The following is a 17,500-nucleotide window of genomic DNA, read 5'->3' as shown; positions in this document are numbered from 1 at the left end:
AAAGAAAAAAGTGTGTGGGGGGGGGAGGAAACACGACAAGAATATAATCTTTTTCCTTTTTTCCCGAAGATATGGGAGACACAGACTTCCGGGTCAAGTTATTTTGAGTCTCCGAGGATCGGTTGCCAAGATCCAGGATCCCCTCTACCCCCCCTCCCCCCCTCCCCCGGGGGGTAATGCCCGCCCCGGGGATTAGGATTCCCACTGCTGCAGTGTTCGACTGTCTACCGCCAGATGATCCTCTCTCTCTCTCTCTCTCTCTCTCTCTCTCTCTCTCTCTCTCTCTCTCTCTCTCTCTCTCTCTCTCTCTCTCTCTCTCTCTCTCTGCATTGTGAGGTTTTGTTTGGTTAGTCTATCTGCCGCCAGGCTATTTTATTCTATTTTATTTTTCATTTATACATTCATTCCTTATTTATTTATTTATTCATTTATTTATTCATTTATTTATCTATTTATTTCATTTATTTGTTTGTTTATTTTTTTATTATTATTTTTTTTTACCAAACTGTGTGGTTGAGGTTTGGATAACGTCCTCATCCACGAGGCGCTAAGATGGGAACGGGGCGACGAAGAGGGTTTTGGTTGTGGAGTGAGTGTCTGCTCCATTTCGGCCACCCACCTTGTAAGTGGGGAAAAGACCTTTTGGTAAATGTCATGGAAAAGGATTAGTGGACGCTAACTCGATTAATTCTTCACCAAACTAAGGTTCTTCTAACCTTAATAAAAAGGTCACAGATGTGTAGTTTAACCTAGAAAAGGTCATCTGTTAAACATGCGAAAGGTCAAAGGTCAAAACTAACTGTTAAAGGTTTCAAGTTAATCCTGACTGTAAAAGGTTAGAGGGTGAAACTAACTATAAAGAGTTCAAGGCCAAAAGAGATTATAAACCGATAAAAGTTAAACTTAACTGTGTAGTTAAAGCTTAAACTTAACTAAAAAATGTTGGAAGGTAAATCTTACAACGGAGGCTAACCTAATTCTAAGGAGTTGAAGGTTAAACAAGATGGTTAGGGATTAAACACGTCAGGTCAGGGAAGCAGTTGTATTCGTCAATGTTAAAAAAATATATATCAACCGAATAAAATTGTCTGTTGCCTGCCAGAAGAAGATATATAAAGAGAATCGTGGAGTCGAGGAGGCAAAGCCCGTCGGACCTCTGGCGGCAGAGACAAAAAAAAAAAAAAAAAAAAAAAAAAATTGAAATGTGTCATCAAGTCAAAGCGGTTTGTGTGATCTACGAAATGGTTGAGGGAATCCTCCGCCTCACGGCTTCCCCTCCTTCCCTCTTCTCCCCTTTCCCTCCTTCTCTTGTATCCCCCTCCCTCTTCTCCCCCTTCCCCCTTCCTCTTCTCCCCCTCCCTCTTCTCCTCCTCCCCCCTCCCTCTTCTCCTTCTTCCCCTTCTTCTTCTCCCCCATCCTCTTCTCCCCCTTCCTCTTCTCCCCCTTCCCCATTCCATCTTCCTCTTCTCCTCCTTTTCCTTCTTCTCCTCTTCCCTCTTCTCCTCCTCCCCTTCTTCTTCTCCCCCTTCCCCCTTCCATTTCTCCCCCTCCCTCTTCTTTCCCTTCCTCCTTCCACTTCTCCCCTTTCCCCCTCCTCCCCTCTTCCTATTTCCGTTCTACCACCTCCTCCCACCTTCTCCTCCCCTCATCCTCCTAATCCTAATCCTCCTCTTTACTCTTCCTCCTCCTCCCTCTTCCTCAACCCTTTTCCTCCTTCCTCCTCCTTAACCCTCTTCCTCCCCACCCCTCCTCCTCCCTCTCCTCCTGTTCCTCCTCCTCTTCCTTTCCCTCATCCCTCCTTTACCCTCCCCCTCCTCCCATCATTCCTTCTTTCCCCTCTTCTTCCACCTTTCACCCCTCTCCTCCTCCTCCTCTTCCTTTTCCTCCTCCCTCCTTTCCCCTCCCCCTCCTCCCCTCATCCCTTCTTTTCTCCTCTTCTTTCCCCTTTCGCCCCTCTCCTCCTTCCCCTTCACCCCCCATTTGCCACCTATACCTACATCACGACGTGACTGCCGTCCATCAGGGGCAGGACCCGCGTGACTTGTCGCGCCTTTCACGACCTGAGCGCGTGATTAGGATCCAAGGTTTACCTCCAGTGACCCGGTTTGTTGACCTCCCACCGGGTCATCACCAATCACCCTCCCCCCCCCCCCCCACCGCCGACCTTGCCGGATCATTCGAAGTTTACGTAAACATACACGAATAACACACACACACACACACACACACACACACACACACTCACACACACACACACACATATATATATACATATATATATATATATATATATATTTTTATATATATTCATATTATATATATGTGTATATATAAATATATATATATATGTTTATATATATATATATATATATATGTATACCTTGGAGTGGAGTAGTTTTCAATGAAGAAAATTTTATGGAAAGTGAAACAAACAATAACAATCTGGTTGCTAAACATAGCAAAAAGGTAAATATGCTATATCCATTGCTAGTACACAGAATCATGGAAATTGACTAGTAAAATAAAGAACAAGATAACATCAGCAAAAATGAGATCCTTGCGGGTGATATAATGAGCAAACAGAAGAAACAAAAAAAAGAAACTTGGATATATAGAGAGAAGTTCACTATAAATCCACTATCGGAGAAATAATGACGGAAGTACAGGGAAACTGTATATTTCGAATAGTATCTGTAGTCCTCTTCAGCAGATAGTAGTCGAAATATACAGTTTCCTTGTACTTCCGTCATTATTTCTCCGATAGTGGGTTTATAGTGAACTTTTACAAATGTGTTATAATATACCAATTTCCAATATAGAGAGAACTTGAAGTAGAATCAGTCAGTAATCCAGACAGAGCAACGACGATGGTTTGCCCATCTTATGAAAATAAAAGAACTAAGATTGCCAAAGAGAATATACAACTGGGTACCAGATGGAAATAGACCAAGAGGAAGGCCAAGGGTACGAAATATCACTAAAGCACTGCAGCGGAGAGAAAGAGGATTGGAGAAGGCAAAGGACAATGAGAGCTATCTTGACAGGACAGACGTCTCGTGCATCGCTATTGACAGGCTCAAGAACTACCAGGAATAGGGTACGAAAGGTTTGAATAATGTCATATGCAAAGTAGACCACTTGGAAAAAGAAACTAACGAAGCAGAGCGCTTTCGTATATTACATCTTCAGTGCAAAAAGTGCACTTTTTGCACTGAAGATGTAATATACGAAAGCGCTCTGCTTCATTAGTTTCTTTTTCCAAGTGGTCTACTTTGCATAAGTGAACACACGTACCCGTGTTCTTATTAGCATAATGTGATATGTATACGTTTACTCTATGTATAGGCATACATATATTATATTCACTCAGGCTTCTTTATCTATTTTTCTAGCGAATTGGGGGTGTAATAAATAAATAAATTAATAAATAAACAAATAAACAACATAGGCTACTGACAGGTCCTAGAACTACCAGGAGTAGGGTACGAAAGTATATGAATAATGTGATATATATACGTTTGGGTGGGAGTGGTTTCTATGCCTTTTTCTTTTTGGCTACCCCCGTGTAAGGGGGAAAAAGCCTTTGGTATATGTATGTATATACGTTTACTCTATGTATAGGCATACATATATTATTTTCACTCAGGTTTCTTTATCTATTTTTCTAGCAAGGTGGGGGTGCAATAAATAGATAAATAGATAGATAAATAAATAAATGAATAAATAAATAAATAAATAAGTTAATAAGTAAATAAACAACATATGCTTGCGGCCCCCGGCACTTAATGCCAGGGGGCGGGGGGGCGGGGTGGAGGTCAATTGGAGCCATTTTGACGTTTGACGCCACGAGGCGACTGCGACGGCGTTGACGACAGGAAAAGACTTTTGCTCACGTGTTTGTGTCGCCGCCCCTATTTAGGTTCTTTTCACGTTTGGATGTTTGCAAGCGACGGAGACAGCCGTCGATATGTTTTTGACAAGTTTCAGAGTTGCTATTTCGGTTCTCTCTCTCTCTCTCTCTCTCTCTCTCTCTCTCTATCTATCTATCTATCTATCTATCTATCTATTTCTCTCACACTCTCTTTCTCTCTCTCTCTCTCTCTCTTTCGACCTTTATAGCTTGTTTTTCCCTAGTTTGATGTAATATGTTTACCACTCCTGAGCTCTCTATATAAGGTAATGACCCGACGTATTATAGTCAATATTTTGGGGACCTCGCTGATATCCCTACGGCTCTGAGTCACGTAGCATTCTTCCGTGAAAGGGGACTAATCTCCACTTAAAAAAAATATCTGATCACTTTTTAATTTCTATAATGTTTTTGTTCTTTTACTCTTTCTTAAATCTTTCCTATACAGCGTCCATGATTCCACATCCTCTGTAAAATATCACCCTCAAAGATAGAAGCACTGGTTATGACTGACAATACACATTCTTCAGCGCAAGAAGGGGTGGGGAACCCTTGGCACGCGTGCAAAACCTGGCGCCCTAACGGCTTTAACGACTTTAACGACTTTTCATCAGCACGCGAAACCCAGAGCTCACCTTAAAAAAGATAACTAATTAATCTCCAACTTCTTTCGTATGATCACTGGTAACCTTATGCTATGTTGAGCTGCGGATTGGGGCCCTGATAGGAGGTGGAAGGAAGGAGGGAGGAAGGGAGAGGTCCAATTGTTGTATAGGAGATTCGGCTGATTTTGCCCCCCCCCCCACCTCACTTGAAAAGGTTCCCCACCCCTGCCTAAGCCGAACAAATCCTTACGTCGTTAGCTAGAATAGAAAATGTAAGTGCATTATTCTAACCACTCCCTCCCTTAAGAGAGAAAGAGAGGAGAGAGAGAGAGAGAGAACGAGAGCATCACCTCCCCTCTCGGTGCAACGGCACCCTCTCAGCTGAATAAAATCGTTTGTCATTAACCAGAAAAAATATGTGAAGTCCGCCATCTTAGTGAAAGGGTTAAGATAGGGAATAGTGAATCTATGTAATTTATTCACAGTAAATGAAAATATATTCATTTAAAATGTTTAATAACAACAACGCGCAGCGTTGTCATGAGAGCCATGTGTAAATTGATAATATATATATACATATATATATATATATATATGTGTGTGTGTGTGTGTGTGTGTGTGTGTGTGTGCGTGCAAAAAATCACAAAAGAAAAGAAATTAAAGGCCGAGCACTTTCGTCTATTCAGACATCTTTAGGGTACATTGACAGAAGAAACATGAGTGTACGAGGGGAGAATGAAAAGTTGTGAGCCTCCACTAAGTTTTATCATCCAAAACAAAACTGAACCTTTATTTCTCAACATAATCACCTTTTAATAATAAACACTATTCCCAGCGCTCCCAAAGTGCCTGGATTCGCCTCAAATAGAAGTCTGAAGGTTGATCCTCAAGGAACTCCTCCACGGCCCCCATGACCTCATCATCGTCCTTGAAGCGGCGACCAGCCAGGTGCTTCTTCAGGTTAGGAAATAGGTGGAAGTCGGACGGGGCAAGATCCGGTGAGTAGGGTGGGTGAGGCAGTAATTCGAATCCACAGTCTCGAACTTTGGCCATTGTCAACAGCTAAGGACCTCCCAATACGTCAGAGCTTAACCCCAGTGTTGGTCAGTTCTGATACATTGATGTTGTCGTTGTTGTTCTCGTTCCCTAGACTGGCCGAGCAGCCCCACCTCCTTGAGAAACGCCACGGCTGGAAAGGGGTTTTCCAGCAAACTCCTTATAGAGTGTCTATTGTGTTGCTGCCGCGCGTGGTTGTGTTCAATGCAATCTTCCATAAAGTCTTGTATAGAGTGAAGTGTTGCATCCTGGACACTTAAGTGCGTTGCGGTCATTCAGCCTCTTCTGGTAGCTTAGGAGGGCTGAATAGTGGCCGCACCGCAGTCTGGTCAGGTGGACTCTGTCCTATCAGGGGTGAGAGGATTCAGAGGGACGGATATCAGGGGGTCAGGCACTCTGCAATGTATTGTCTTTCAGTTTGTTAATGGAGCAGTGAGTTGGTTATCGCCGACGTGATTGACAGATCAAATGATTGGATTCCCGTTCCTGTTGCTCTAATAATATATGTTATTGTAAAAAGAAATTAGAATAAAAAATTACAAAATAAAATAGATAAATAAATACATACGATGGGATGCACGGCATATCCGATCATTCTGATTGATTTCTGGAAGGTTCATTGTAATATGTATGTATATATATATATATATATATATATATATATATGTATGTATATATATATATATGTATATATATATACATATATACACATATATGTGTTTGTGTATGTATATATATACATACATATATATACATATATAAATATATATATATATATATATATATTGTGTGTGTGCAGCAAAGTCACATAGCTGTGTGATTCTAATAGTGTATAAGACTAGAGAGAAAAGGAAATAAGATTAGAATAAACATTTTCATCTATTAAGTCATGCTCGGGTACATATATTTAGAATATGCAGGATTAGCCTTCTGTTCGTGTACCCACTGGGCAATAAGACGCACATGTACCTATAAAAACAAGGACAATGCTTGGTACATTGGCATACTATCACATGCATCAGAAAATGCATTACACAATTTTGCTAACCCTTCCTAATGAACGTCATTATCAACATTTCCGAAAGAACGGAAGTTTAGTGTTGAGGATTGTTTCATAGTGAATTAGAAACAGGAAAAAATAGCAATCCCTTTATTCAGGAAACATGTGATTCACCATGGTCTCGGATCACACGTTGGACTCGTGATCGACAGCTCGTATGATCGATCTATGGGTAATACTGTGACCTAACACGCACACACACACCCAACTCCCCGCCCACGAGAGTTGGAGTAACGACTCACAACGCAGCGATACTGAAATTATTTCAGCCCTGGGCGGGATTCGAACCCGGACCACTGTGACAGCAGTTGCGATCGCTACCACTGCGCCATCAAGCCGTATATTTATGTTTGCTTTTTTAAATTTCCAGATGATTTTGTGCATGCAAGTCACCGCGGTGTGGGGCAAAGGCTATTCAGTGAGATAAAGCGAAGGAACTAAAGATAAGGCTACCCCCCTTTTAAAAGGAACTAAAATCTTGATATTTGGTAGTGAAATACAAAATTATTATGCGAAGTTCACAAGCATGCTGTATGCACAGTCGCCGACATTAATACTTTTTTTTTTTGTGTGGCAGTATCACGCTGAAAAAAGACGATCGACGTCGGAATAGTAATACCCCGCGTATAACTTAATCGAAACTATTTACGCGGGTTAATGTTTACGCGAAAAAATTACGCGCGTAAATTTGTTGTTCATCATTTCCATTACATGTGGCGTGTTTTTTTTTTTTTCTTTTTTTTTCTTTTCTTTTTTTTTTAGTGGTACGGGGATTTGTACACATGTTGATTGTTTATATATGAAGTAATGAGTTGGCGTCAGTGCCCCTTTTTCAGGAGTAATTAACGACGTTTTGCCCTGTTAACTATGGTTGATTATGTCTGTGTCTGTCTCTGTGTAATAATGTCTGTTTGTATATGCATGTAAGTGTATATGTGTGTGCGTGTGTGTTTGTATGCACATACGTGTGTGTTTATGTATATGTTTGCGTGTATGTTTGTGTATATATGTGCGTGCTTGTGTGTCCGTCCACGAGCGTATATATATATATATATATATATATATATATATATATATATATATATATATTTTTTATATACGGAATAGTTGTACCACCCTCGCAAAGAAAAAAAATCCTTGTGTTGAGGAATCGTCTAGTCTTAGCCAGAATAGAACATATGAAGTCTGTCGTCTGAGTGAAAGGAGAGAGAGAGGACGCTACTGCTCAGCGCCTCTGACGGTCTTGGCCTTGGACACCGCCGGTCGAGGAGGACTCGAGCGAGGGAATCGAGGTCAAGGGGCCTCGATCTCGGGTCAAGTTTCTGCGAACATCTCTGTCTCTCTCTCTCTCTCTCTCTCTCTCTCTCTCTCTCTCTCTCTCTCTCTCTCTCTCTCTCTCTCTCTTTCCAGTTTAGCTTAATTTAATCGAGTTTGTTCTTAAGAAAAATATTGAGAAAAATACAGACTTTTTACTTTATCATGGTGTGCCGAGTAATGTATATAAGAAAACACATTAGGCGGCTTTTTATAAACACTTAATTTAAAATCGTTACCTTCTCTATGAATAAGGCAATCTAGAAAGGGCAATTCATTATTATTTTCTAATTCTACAGTAAAATTAATGGAAGGAATCAAATTATTAAGAGAATGTATAAAGACATGAAGATCCTCAATATATGGCCACAGGCAAAGAACATCATCTACATATCTATACCACATCGCATTAGATGGCAAAATTTCATACAATAGTTTCTTTTCAAAAAAATTCCATGTAAATAATACTCAACACAGGTGAAAGAGGATTTCCCATAGCCATTCCAGACTCCTGGAAATATAGATTATCGTTAAATTTAAATTTACAATCTTTGACGCATAATTTGATCAATGCAATCGTAGTACCAGAAGGCAAAGGAAGTGAGATTTTGTCTAAATAATTGACACACCATTATAAAGTAAGAAAAAAAAATATATGTATTTTCCTCCATGTTTTTACGTGCCTTGCGTATGTGCAGCCCTAAATTCATTGATGAAGAATTTGAGTCTATTCTTAATCTAGGTTTGGGATTAAAGTAACCTAGAACATTTTTAGATAACGCTCTCGCTTTAGCGAAAACATTTTCTATAGGATTCAACCCTCTCCCCTTTTAGTATTATCTTTTAGTAACAATCTTTCTCAAGTTCCTCATCTACTTAAAGATATGGAATATTAAAGTAGCTTTTAATCACCCATGTACATTTAAGAAATTGATAATTAAGAATTCACCGGTTGATTCAGATGGCTTTATATACAGGATCCCCTGCAGAGATTGTTAAAATTATTACATTGGACAAACAGTCAAAGAACTATCAATCAGAATTAAACAACACAATTATAGTGTAAAAACAGCACAGGAATCCAATGCTCGTTTTATTAACATGAAAAATTTCAATCATTGTATTAATTGGACTAATTCTTCCTCTAGTTTTTCTTGTAATTCATTTGTCAATAGAAACATCATAGAAAGCATTCTGAAGGTACTAATTTTAATATCAGTAGTGGCATTTATAAACTAGATAAATTCATCATCAACAAAATTTGTAATCAGGTTGTAAGTGACCAAAAGTAATTTGGTGATTTGTGTTGTTCTCTAAGATTTATTCTTTTTCATTTGTGACTTTTTGTGCATTGCCAGTTCCTTTCCAAGTGTTTAGTCTCTTGTTTTATAAACCTTATTGTACTACTAATTCCATCTTCATTACCCTGATGATGTGAATAACACGAAAGCGCTTTGGAATTACTGTTTCTTTCCGATTTCTTTTGTGGTTATCAGCAAAAATTTTGGATCACGTGTGTTTTAGTAGTCATTCTGCATATGTATGTATATGTATATATATATATATATATATATATATACATATATACATATATATATACATATATATATATATATATGTATGTATATATGTATATATAATAAAGTAGTAGCCTCTGTCTATCTGTTTGTTTGTTTGTTCACTAACTCTTCCTAGAGTTTTGGAGATAGACCCCCATAACCATATATATTCTGATACCCTATCCCTCCAGGTACTTGGATAACTATAATTAATTTCCAATAAAGAAAAAATGTTTTGGTTAGGGTTAAGGGTAAAGTTGGGTGGGGTATGGTTAGGTGAGTGATTATTCACGAACTTCTCCTAGGTTTTTGCGGATAGGCCCCTGTAACCATACATATTCTGAAGCTTTATAACCCAAGGTACTTGGATTACTATCTTTCATTTGTCTGTCTGTCTGTTTGTTTGTTCATGAACTCCTCCTAGGGTTTTGGAGATAGACCCCCATAACCATATATATTCTGATACCTATCACTCCAGATACTTGGATAACTATATTTCATTCCCCCCAAAAAAAAATATATATATTCTAATTAGGGCTAAGGGTTAGAGTTAGGTGGAGTATGGTTAGGTTACGGATTATTCACGAACTCGCAGCAACGCGCGGGTAATTTGGCTAGTATATATATACATATATATATATATATATATATATATATATGTATATACATATACATATATATACATATATATATATATATATATATATATATTTATATATATATATATATATATATATATACAAACAGTCTCGTCCCTCCTTACCTCTTTCCTGTCGTTCTCTCTACCCTTCATTCTGTCTTTATCCTTTCTGTCTGTTAGTCTGTCTATGCTGTCTGTTAGCCTGTCTGTGTGTTTGACTCCAACGTAACCTTACCCCCTCCTCAGAACCTCTCTCTCCGTCTCTCTACCCATCGTTATCTTTTCATCCTGTCAACCAGTCTGTCTGTGCTTTCAGCCAACCACTCTGTGGTGTCTGTCAGCCTGTCTGTGCTGTCTGTCTCTCCATTACCGCCGCTGCCCGACTTATTTACTGGATTAGCTCGACATTTGGGAGCGGCGGTTCGGTCCAGATTTGATTTCGACCAAAGGGAGGCAGGCAGGGAGAAGAACACAACGGGGCCTTGCCGGAGTGCGCCGTGCTCTCTCTCTCTCTCTCTCTCTCTCTCTCTCTCTCTCTCTCTCTCTCTCTCTCTCTCTCTCTCTCTCTCTCTCTCACTATTTATCTATCTATCTCTTTTTCTCATATATCTATTTATCTATTTATCTACATCTATCTATCTACCTATCCTTCAATCTTTCTATCTATCTCTCCATCTATTTCTCTCTCTCTCTCTCTATCTATGTATCTATCTATCTATCTCTATCTCTTTCTCATCTATCCATCTATCTATTTATCTATTTATCTACATCTATCTATCTACCTCTCTCTCCTTCAATCTTTCTATCTATCTCTCCGTCTATTTCTCTCTCTCTCTCTCTCTCTCTCTCTCTCTGTGTGTTTGCATGTGTGTGTGTGTGTGTGTGTGTGTGTGTGTGTGTGTGTGTGTGTGTGTTTACTTAGTTGTAGTATGTATGGTTGGAGATGTGCTCATAAAGTTCCATCTGTTTGTGTGTATTTCATTTCCTTACTTGGTCAATATGTGTGTCTGTGTATGTGTATTCACCTCGGATCTGCTGCAGTCTCTGTCGAGACAGCCAGACACCACCCTACGGCAGTGAGCTCAGAGCTCATTATTTGCCGATCTCTGGGTAGGTCTGAGACCACTCACACACCACACACCGGGACAGCAAGGTCACAACTCCTTGACTAACGTCCCGTACCTACTCACTGCTAGGTGAACAGGGGTTACACGTGAAAGGAGACAAATCCAACTTATCTCCGCCCGGCCGGGGAATCGAACCACGGTTCTCTGGCTTGTGAGGCCAGTGCTTTACCACTCCGCCACCGAGCCGTGTGTGTGTGTGTGTGTGTGTGTGTGTTGTGTATGTGTGATTCATGATGGTTCTTGGATCACGTGTTGAACTCGTGATCTCTTATTGAGAACTCAGCGCTCATATATGGCCATAATTACGGTGTGTGTGTGTGCGTGCCTGCGTGCGTGTATGATTCACCATGGTCTTGGTCTTGGATCACGTGAGAGCTCAGAGCGCGCGTGTGTGTGTGTGATTCGTCTCCTATGCATCCCCCCCCCATGAAATAGGTGGCAATCCCAGACAGTGGTAGGGGGGGGGTTCCACCCCCCCCCACACACACACCAGCCGCCGCCCCCAAACGACCAAAAGATATGTGGAGGACGGGACCAATTTCCTGGCCCTTGTTACTCAAGTTAGTGGGAGGAATCGGCAAGGCTGAGTTTTGGTGAAAGGGAGAGGAAATCGGCATGGTGAAAATGAAAAGATCATTTGTCATTATCGTATACATAAGCAATGATCTCATTATATGAATAATTTATCTATCTGTATATATATATATATATATATATATATATATATATATATATATATATATATATATATGAGTGGTAGGGTGGTGAGTTTAAACGCCAAGAATCCGTTGAAGTTTTATTTCTGACGTTTCGTCCAACTAGGACTTCTTCAGAGTGTACACAAATAGAACAATGACAACTTATATACCCGCACAGCTCACCCCGTTCCCCCTCGGTCAATGTTGCTGCCATCTCTCTTTCGTCTTGCCTCATGGATGATTAGTCCGCTTGCTATCCTCGCCAGCTTGACGAAACCGTCCCGATGGTTGCTGCATGGGAGTGAGGTAATGTATGCTGCCTCAATTGTCCTCCTTTCCTTTCTATTGAGTCCAGTATGGAGCACCTCTGTTTTTTCCCAATCCGGCAAGTGGCCAAATTTGTTGATGTGTACCACTAAAGAGTTAGACGTCCGGTGGGCTTTGATGTCATTTTTGTGCTCAGTTGTCCGCTTGTAAATTCCTCTGCTAGTTTCGCCATTTTCAGTCCACAGAAAATGCACAAACAAAAACGACATCGTGCATTTCTTCTCCGCACACCACAACAAAATAAAAAGTGGAATCGTTATAGGCTTTTTCCTGAGAGCATTTAGGATATGTAGTGAGGAATTTCTCCAGGAGGAAATTAATTGCATTTTTAATATTTTCAAAAAATTATATTACCCAGCAGGCTTTTTATATAGAAATAAGGAAAAGGCGTTACAAATAAGAAATAGGGGTGTCAAAGGAAAAGAGGCTAATGATGAGAACCGTGGGTATCTGTCCGTTCCCAACTCCAAGTGCTCAAACGTCATGGAACAAAATCTCACCAAGGCAGGCCTGAAACTGGCATTCAGCACGGGGGTAAAAATTGGCGACGTTGTGAGAAATAAAATTAGAAACAAAATAGAAAACGAAGACAACAGTTTAATTTATAGAATTCCTTGTAAAACCTGCCCCGCTAGTTACTATGGCGAAACTAGCAGAGGAATTTACAAGCGGACAACTGAGCACAAAAATGACATCAAAGCCCACCGGACGTCTAACTCTTTAGTGGTACACATCAACAAATTTGGCCACTTGCCGGATTGGGAAAAAACAGAGAAAAAAAAAAACAACAGAGGTGCTCCATACTGGACTCGATAGAAAGGAAAGGAGGACAATTGAGGCAGCATACATTACCTCACTCCCATGCAGCAACCATCGGGACGGTTTCGTCAAGCTGGCGAGGATAGCAAGCGGACTAATCATCCATGAGGCAAGACGAAAGAGAGATGGCAGCAACATTGACCGAGGGGGAACGGGGTGAGCTGTGCGGGTATATAAGTTGTCATTGTTCTATTTGTGTACACTCTGAAGAAGTCCTAGTTGGACGAAACGTCAGAAATAAAACTTCAACGGATTCTTGGCGTTTAAACTCACCACCCTACCACTCATTCTGTCTTCACACCTCAATATATATATATATATGTATGTATTGTCACGATATTACCCCTAGCCAGGTGACACGATACCCCATCCGGGTGTCAAGGTACCCATTCACCTGAATGACACCCTTCCTACTACCACTATCATCCTACTTCGAAGAAACAAGCAGTCAGCCTTCTCCCCCACCCCCACTTGGGTCGCTCCGCAGCCAAGCAATAGTTTGGCAGTTCGGCCTGAACAACCGTCCTCGGCCAATCACTGGCCAAGACGTCAGCCTAGTTCCCCTATATAAGCTAGGCATTCCCATGACTCGACAACGCACGCAAAAGAACGAAAAAACGTAGAAACTGAACAACTTCACACCAGACTTAATGATCCCCTCTTGGGTCGATAGCCTAAAAAAAAAAAAAAAAAAAAAAAAAAAAAATTACTCGACAGCTAGCTGCCAGCTTCGCCCTCCTCTGGATTGTAATAATTGTTTGGACAACAGACGACTCACTGTACCCGTTCTATATTTTCTGCATATCTCATTTCCCATTTATTTTATTGTGTTTTAGGATTATTATTATTGTTTTGTTAGTTTATGTTATCTCTGTTTAATTATATTTCATACTGAAATATTAAATGGTTAACACTGTCCTCTGTCTTTCGGTATACCAACAGTCTGATGCGCTTCTATAACCCCATTCTAACTTTGTTGTGGCTTGGGCACTCGGTATGCCCTTATGGTTAACAAGTATCTTTCCAGCCAGAGTCATAACAATATATATATATATATATGTATATATATATATATATATATATATATGTATATATATAGATAGATAGATACATATATACATATGTATATGTATATATATATACATATGTGTGTGTGTGTGTGTGTGTGTGTCTGTACATCTGATAGATATACACTTGTTCGCCCATGCATATTTCACGGTTGATTTACTAGCCATAGACAAGTTCGATCAACCCTAAAACATTGCATTCGGGCTGGGCAAAAAATTAATCACTGAATAAATAATTAGAATAGATGATAATGATTATCATTATTATCATTACAATATCATTATAATGATAAAGTGAAATAAATTAATATATATAAAAAATAGAATAAAATATCATAGAAACGAAATCAAAATAAAAAGATATATAAAGAAATTATTATACAAAAAATATTGAAAAAAAAAAGTGAGTCTCTTACGGTACGTGTTAAGAGGAGGTTGAGGAGTCGATTTAGAATTAGGGTTTAGGGGTTAGTGTCGGGATTAAAGGAGGTTAGGGAGGTGATGTTAAACCCTATGTTTTGTTATACTAATCACCACCTCCACTTCCACCACCACTCCCTCCACCGCCACTCCACCTTAAATAGATAAATAAATGAAATAATGAATAAATGAAAAAATAGATTCAATGAATAAATAGAGTAATGAATTCAGCAGTGTTTAAACACGTTAATAAATTTAATCACCGGATGGACTGGGAGAAATCTGATCTCATTTATAAATCAGGGTGTGGGTTCAGAAGGAAAATGGTGGAATCAACATTAATTGATTATCTGCCCACGATGAATATTTCCAAGGGTCAATGGACCCCAGACATCATTTCAGGACTATTCATCACCAAAAATATTGTCAACAAGCTTCCTCCCCCTCCCCCTGACCCGACCTCGTGTCAGCCTCAGGTCAACTAGGGTTGGGGCAGTGATGTTCTTTATTTTCTCATGTTCCCTTTCTTTTGTAAGAGGTTGCTACTTAAGATAGCCTCCTCCCTGCCACTTTGTACTACTGAAGAGGATTGCAGGTAGCAATCGAAATATATAGTTCCGCTTACGCAACTTTTTCTTTCGTCCGACTGTGGTGTTAGTTGTGATTTATAAATGTGTTACTACATTTCTCACCTGTGAGAGTAATGAAGAACTAGATTTAGTGAATTTATAGAGGTTAATGAAGAAATTAAAAGGTAATGGAAATGATGAAATGAATAATTCGAACCAAGAAATAAACAAGATAGTGAATAAATAAATCAATATATGAATAATGAAAATAATGAATAGCTAAAAAAATAAATTCAATAACTAAAAAATAATAAATTAAATGAACAATGTAATTAGTAAACAAATATATAAATGTAAATAGGTGTATTGGTAGATTAGTAATAATGTAATAATAATAATAATAATAATGATAATAATAATAATATTAATAATAATAATAATAATAACAATAATAATAATAGCAATAATAATAACAATAATAATAGAAGTAATAATATTAATAACAATAACATTAATAACAATGATAATAATAATAATGATAATAATAATAATATTAATAGAATATAGAAATATGAATAAGAAAACAATGTATAGATAAAAGAATACTACTCTGTGGCACCATCGACATCGACCCGACGTCATGACCAAAAAGTCCCCAGTTTGATCACCAAAAGCCACTTGGTCTGTGGTTTCGTCCAAACAACGGGTAGCGTCTTCGGCCGCAGGTCAGCTGCTCGTGGCGGCATTCCTCTCGTTTTGATGGTGTTGTGGAAAAGGAGATGAGAGACAGTGTTGATGAAAGTGTATTGGGATGGTGTGGACAAATGGAAAGAGGAAATGAAGAAAGAATAATAAGAGAGATGTGGAAGGCAAAGGTGGATAGAGTGAACCTGAGGGGGCGACCGAGGATGAGGTGGATGGATGGGGTGAGAGGGGCGGTGAGCAGAGAAAGTAAAAGGCAGGAGATAGGGATGATTGAAGAATGGCTGTGTAGAGATATTGTGATACATGGAAGGGAGTGAGTGGGAGATCGGAGGGTGGGGTTAGGGAGTGATTATCTAAGAATGATATTTTGGCGCAGTCCGAAGGGATTCTCCCCGTCTGATATTATTCTGCATGAGGAGACTGAGACGGGAAGTCGCCAGTTAAGTGAAGCGACCGTGCTGTGGATGTGCTGTGTCTTGCTGCATTATTTCTAACCCAGGGATGTTGGCGGGATGCAGGGATGACCCGTCATCCATGAGGAGCTAAGATGAGAGAGAGGAATGGGTGGTGGGTGGGAGTGGAATGGGTGGGAGTGGAATCATACCTTTTGACTTTGGCTACCTCCCTGGTGAGGGGGGGGGGAGCCCTTGGTGTGTGTGTGCGTGTGTGTGTGTGTACATACATATACCAACGGCTTTTTCCCTCTACAAAGGAGGTAGCCAAAAAAAGGCATAAGATCCACTCTCATCAATTCCATCCCCATACACTCCACTCCCATTCACCCCCTCCCTCCCTCCGTCTCTCCTTATCTTGCTTCATTCTGGATGACGTGTCATCCCTACATCTCGCCTACTGCCCTGGGTCAATAGCAGTGTAGCAACACACACACACACACACACACACACACACACACACACACACACACACACACACACACACACACACACACACACACACACACACACACACACACACACACACACACACACACACACACATATATATATATATATATATGTATATATATATATATATATATATATATGTATATATATTAGTGTATTTTGGGGGCAGGTTCTCTTTTAAACATGTTTGATTGAATACGACAGCATTCTGGAAGTTGTTGATTTTCTTTCTTGTGTTCTCTCTCTCTCTCTCTCTCTCTCTCTATATATATATATAAATATATATAGATATATATATACTATATATATATATATATGTCTTTTATTTATTTATCTATTTATTTATTCATTTATTTATTTTGACAACATCTCCCGAGAAGAGTCGAGGAATAACTCCAAGCCAGTAACCCACTCCTACCCCGGGGATGGGGGGATGCGGGGGTTTGGGGGGGGGGAGAAGAGGTCAATGGGATGGACTTCCATGTATATATAAAAAAAAAAGTGCGGAGAAAGATTTTTCAAAATCTCCTAAAGATGAAAATCCCCTCTTTCCTGGAAGCTCCTTGCCTCCCCCCCCTCCCCCCATTTTTTTATATCTTCCTCTCCTCCCCCGTCACCTTGATTCCTTATTCCTCCTCCTCCTCCCCCTCTTCCTCCACCTCTTCTTCTTCCTCTCCACCCTCTATGGACGGCTTTATTCTCTGGAAAATCAAAACATT

This window comes from Oratosquilla oratoria, chromosome 3, assembly GCF_046742065.1.
Source record: "Oratosquilla oratoria isolate Oo_2021 chromosome 3, ASM4674206v1, whole genome shotgun sequence".
Classification (NCBI taxonomy): Eukaryota; Metazoa; Arthropoda; class Malacostraca; order Stomatopoda; family Squillidae; genus Oratosquilla; species Oratosquilla oratoria.
Note: the sequence above shows the minus strand (reverse complement) of the source record.